Source organism: Ictidomys tridecemlineatus, chromosome 11 (assembly GCF_052094955.1).
Source record: "Ictidomys tridecemlineatus isolate mIctTri1 chromosome 11, mIctTri1.hap1, whole genome shotgun sequence".
NCBI lineage: Eukaryota > Metazoa > Chordata > Mammalia > Rodentia > Sciuridae > Ictidomys > Ictidomys tridecemlineatus.
Genome location: NC_135487.1, coordinates 58,386,969 through 58,393,133, shown reverse-complemented (window position 1 = coordinate 58,393,133; position 6,165 = coordinate 58,386,969).

Sequence of the window (6,165 nt, the reverse complement as noted above, 5' to 3'; positions counted from 1 at the left end):
TTTTACTCAGGAGAATGTTTATATCCATCCTTGAACCAACTAGATTTCTGACATCTGAAAGAACAGCTCTTAGATTGTCTTATTTCTGGAATTCGTGTAACTAACCATAATTTTAGTTAAATCTCCATAAAAGACAAATATTATTGTTTTATTACACTTTTGACTTTTAAAAAATAATTACAAAACTTAAATAAAACATGGCAGGGTAATGGTGCAACCTAAATTTGAGATTATATAGTAATTCTAACTGAAGATTAAATGAAGCTTTTAGCATTTTGGAAGCAAACGTAAAACAGGTAAGCACAACATGCTATTTAATTTTTTTTAATGTTAATAAGAACATGTGTGCTGTTTTATTAGAATTGATAAATAGCTTTATGGAAATTTTAGCCTGATTCTTTTTTTGAAAGAGCCAGATGAAAAGATCATCTACTATCAGTTTCATGAAAGACACAGAAGATAATAATAAAACATGTTGTGATAATAAAGTGTTTAATATTTACAGATGCTTTACATATGTGACAAAATTTGATATTCATACTAACTCTGTTAGGTAGTGGTTCTTATTACATGGTTATTATTACATTTTGCAGAAGTTCACAAAAATTATGCAAGTTTTCCAATATCACATGTTTGGCAACTTTAGGACATGGACTCAGGATTAGGTCTTTTGAATCTATATCCATGATAGATACCAGTGATTGCCATAAGCTTGTCAGTTACACTGTGCTGGTTCCTAAATCACTTTTCACTATTTAATAAGGAAACAAGAAATCAAGAACAGCATTTTGGGTTTTCCAGAAAGTTTAATTTATTCAATTCAACTCAATTTGTAGGACTTTCTTTCATTTTAGGGTTGTGTCCGTCTTATTCTTTGTCTTTATTATATATTTATTTATTTTGGTGCCCAGGATTGAACTCGGCACTCAACCACTGAGTCACATCCCCAGCCCTATTTTGTATTTTATTAGAGACGGGGTCTCACTGAGTTGCTTAGCGCCTTGCTGTTGCTGAGGCTGACTTTAAAATCAAGATCCTCCTGTTTCCAGCAAAACCCCAGTCCTGCTGGGATTACGGGTGTGTGTCACTCTGCCCAGCTGTCTTTATTTTGAAGTATAAAATGATGATAATAATAGATGGAAATTTTTATTTTTTAAAGTGTGTTCAATTAGAGAAATGACAGAACCTTTAGACAGTCTCAGAAATGAAGAAAAGAGAGCAGAGGAAGGAAGAAAGAAAGAGAAATAGAGAAGGAAAAAGAAAATGTCTTCTGTAAAACCCAAAAGTCTGGGTAGGAACACTGTGTATATTGCCTTTTTGATGGAATTCTTTGTATTTTATATCGACCTTTCATAAATGATGCTTTCTTATGAGTATCTTTATGCTGCTATGTGGTCCTCTCATATTTGTCCAGCAAAACCCCAGCCCTGCTTAAATCATCTGTCTGCTTGGTACCTTCTATAGAAGAATGGAACTTGATAGAAAAATGAAAAAAAAAGTGTATTTTACTTTAAATGCCGGTTCACAAAATCCAAATAGATACCCATATTACATGGCAGCCTCACGGCATCCCTTTTCTTCTCTCCAGATGCCTTCCAAATTCTGAGGACCCATCTTACCAGCTTGCCTGTGTCTGCTTCCTCATCTTTTCCCTCTCTCCTGTTACAACAAATAAAGTGGTCCTGTTCCAATCATGGGCCACTCCTTCCCCTTGTGTGCTGGGTCCTGTTGTCTCTCATCTCTTTAAGAATTCCAGTCTTTAATCACTTTCTCCTGTGTTACCAATCCCAGTACTCACTGAAGCACTATAATTGGCATCAAACATTCCTTAATATCACTAATCTTAACCCTTCTTTGAGGTCAGGTCCCACTGACCTATATCCTGATTTTGCTGCTCATCTTTTACAACAAAATTTCTCCAAAGAGTTACCCATTTGGGGACTTTCTAGTCCTTCATTTTTAGTCCTTGCCTCAACTTGCTTTAATCAATTTTTTTATTAGTTGCTCATGACAATACAATGATCTTGACATATCCTACATTTGAATCAAATGGGATATAATTTCTCATTTTTCCAAGTGTACAGGTGTATTTTTTTAATGGCCACTTCTGTACTGTAATAGTTCATAGCAATGGTCTCTAAAAACCAGTACCTGACCAAAATTCATGGTCCAACTTTCTCTCCTCATTTTACAAGATTTTGACAATATTTGATAAGATAGAGGATTCTTTCTTCCTCCAACTATTTTCTTTTGGTTTCTATGACACTAATTTTTTTTTTGGCTTTTAAAGTCTCTAACTTCTTACTTGTGTTTCCTCATTGTTGTCTTCAGCACCTTTGCTAAACCTCTCAACATTAGTGTTCTGTGAAACTTATTTCTGGGTATCTTTTTCCCATTAAATCTCTACTCTTAAATAACTTTATTCAGTTTTATACCTTGAAATACAAACTCTCCACTGGCAATTCCAAAGTATATTCTTTGATCTCAATTTCTTCTCTAAATTCATAGTTGTGGACCCAACTCTATTGGGAAAAATACTTGGATTCTTAAGGTTCAAAATAGAGCTCTTTATCTTCTATCCTGACTTGTTTCCCTGTCTTTTGTATCTGAGAGAAGGTCATCACCATCCGTGTCAACCTGAAATACAAGATTCATCTTTACTCCTTTCTTTTTCTCATCTCCAACAACACATGTAAAATGTTAGTAAGTCTATAGGCTTTCCTTCAAAATGACTTAAAATTGTCTACTCTTTCACCTCTGGTGCTTATATGTAGTTTCACATTGACATCTCAAATAGCTTCTAATTTCAGTGTTGCCTTTCGGTTCTTCCTGCTCAACTCATGTTCCTGGTCAATTATTCTCTGTATAGTAGTAGGAAATTTTTCAATCACATTCTTTCACCTCCTTAAGAACCTCCAGTCACACACAATTAGCCTTAGAATAACTCCAAATTCTTAGCTGACAAAGCCCCACATGTTCACATCCTTGCTCTGACTTCATTTTCTTTTAGCCTCCCCTGTACTCAATACCTAGGACTTTGAACAGTCTGTTTTCTCTGCCTTGAATGTTTTCCCTACATCTTTGAATGATGGGATCTTCCTTAAAATACTCTAACTCGGTTTAAATGTCTCTTCCTCAGAAAGAATAATTTTTTGATTACTTAGCTTGAAATAACTTTATATCATTTTACTCTTATTTTCATCATCACATTCGTCATTTCCTAATTTTTATGTTCTGTTTTTCATGTCTACAGTGGCATGTAAGCTTCATGAGATGATAAATCACATCAGTTTATTATTTGCTATATTTATAGTGTTCAGAACAATACTTTGGGAATAGTAGCTTCTCAATAAGAGTTCAATGAATGAATAAGTAAATGACCAGATGAAAAATAATTATTTATGTATGTTTCAGAAAGCAGACAGAACTATTTGAAATAAATGGAAGGTATTTTATTCAGCTTTTTTGCAGCTGTGACTAAAAGGCCTATCAGAACAATTGTAGAAGAGGAAAAGTTTATTTGGGGGCTCACAGTATCAGAGGTCTCAGTCCATAAAAGGTTGGTTCCATTCCTCAGGGCTCAAGGTAGGGCTGAACATCTGGTGGAAGAGTTTGGTAAAGGGAAGCAGCTCACAAAATCAGAAGGCAGAGAGAGACTTCATTGGCCAGATACAAAATGTATACACAAAAGCCACACTCCCAATGCCCAACTCCTCCAGCCACACCCTACCTGCCTTCAGTTACCACTCAGTTAATCCCATCAAAGGATTAATTCACTGATTTTGTTAAGGGTCTCAGAACCCAATTATTTCTCTTTTAAACCTTCTTGCATTGTCTCACATATGTGCTTTTGGGAGACACCTGGCATCTAAACCATAACAGAAGGAAAGCTTGAAATAAAAATTAAAGTTCAATCTTTTAAAAACTGAACTTCATTACTTTCAGGTAACCTAATCTAGGTTATCAAAGAATCACATAAAGAGTCAGCTAAGGGACATGTCTTAAGAAATAGAAGACAATCAATTACAATTATACTATTTATTACTTATAAGTAGAAAAGTGATTCTAAGTGCTCTAAATATTTGAAATAAGATAAATATTTCCTCTGTGATCCTATTTCATACTGATCTTTGGTGGAAAAAATTTGACTCTTTTATATTTTAAATTCACAAGGTAAAATTTTCCCTAGGCTATGACTGAATAATTACACATTTTTAATTAATAAAGTCTGAAATAGTGTGATCATGTAGTAAAACAAATTTAAAAATATTTACTATATAAAAATTATTCTCAATTTTTAAGCTCATTTTCCATGTTTCCCTTCATTTTAAAATGTATTAATCATGGAATGATGAAAATAGATTTTAAAAAGGTAAACAGTTGAGTTTGAAATACAGCAAGTCTTCAAGGTTTAAAAGATGAATATATAGATGGATACATAGTAGTGTTGACACCAACATGGGATTCTTTTAGTTCATATTCTGCTGGTGATGTAATAATTCTTCTAACTCCTAAGAAAGATTTATTAAAAATTTTCTAAGTGTCTTCCTTCCTGAATCTTTCAACAAATACCTATTCATTACCCATAATGAACCAGGAACTTAGTTGACTGCCATATGCACAGTGATGATCTATGCAGTCCCAAAGCTTAAAAAGCACATGCTTGAGCTAAGGCTGGAGAATACATAAACATGCAACAACTGGTTTTATAAAAGCTATAAAAAGCCTAAGTAAAGGCATAATCAGGGGGGCTTCTGACCTGAGGGAAAGGAAAGTCACAGATACCTTCCTGGAAGATACAACATCTGTTTTAAGATTGAAGGTTAGAGAATAAAGGTTTGACAGGTAACATGGAGGGAGAAGAACAATTTTGACAGATTCAAAGTCGAAGACTTAGAAGTCAGATGGGACAATATGGAAAACTTGGGAAACTCAAGGCAAACAGTTTATCATGGCTGCAGTTTTAATATGGGTGAGGTTTTGGCAGTAGATGACATTGCAGTTCTGAGCAGAGGACAAATCAACAAGATCCTAAAGTGCATGTCAGAGCTGGATTTACTGTGTATAAATGTGGGAACTAAGGTTCCAGTTCTGACTCTGTTGATGATGATTTTTTGCAATTTATATAATAAACTGACTCATCTTATCATGTTTACAACACTATTAGTACAGTAGAAACACTCTTCAAAAATAAGTTAAAGGGAGCAATCATAGAAAGTTATATACTTATCTTAAGCATTTGATTATAATTTAACTTAAATACATATTCCTTTTCTAATATGCTAATGAAAAAATCAGAAAAAACATAAGCCATATGCACTATCTTTTTGCATCTTACTTTATTTAAAATTAGTACCTTGATATTTGTGAAGCACTATGTCTATGCAATAATTGCCAGTTTTTATTATGACACTTTATCCTGGCTATACAAACACATAGTTCAAAGGAAATTCATTTTATGTTCCTATGTTAATTGGGTCCCCCCAATATTCTGCTTCATGTTTATAGAAAAAATTATTTTCTTTAGGAATTTCTATCTTATTTGCTTATGTTACTTAAATAAATTACATAATTTTAGAACAGTGATACCTGAACTTAAAGGTTTGAGATGTACCTCATCTAATTCTTGATAGTATTAAACTTGGGATAGAGAAATGAACCCTCTTCTGCACTCTGTGGTACTAGAGAGTACTCTAAAGCTTTTAAGTATTTAGTGTATGATGAGCACTGCCCTTTATGTTCCACAGAGCCAGCAGAGAATGTCAGTTAATCTTCATTGTTCTTTGTGTAAAAGATATTCAAGATGGTTCTTTGTAATAGCGTCTATCTTATAAAGTTTATGGAAAGGTTTAATGAGATTGCATGAAAGCAGCTAACAGTGTGCTCCATTATAGTAAATTTTGAAGACTTATCAGTCACAGTTAGTATTATTTACCCTTTAATAGAAGAAATTAAATAATTCTCATTGGTGTTTATTTCTGCTTCACACTCCTCCACACTGTGCCTCTGTGGAAGTTAGTTAAAACACTCATTGGAAAATGTGTGGACTTTTAGGGCCATGATTTATAAAAGACTATACTTTTTTTTTTCTTTTTGGGTATTGGGGATTGAACTCAGGGACACTCAACTACTGAGTCACATCCCCAGCCCTATTTTGTATTTTAT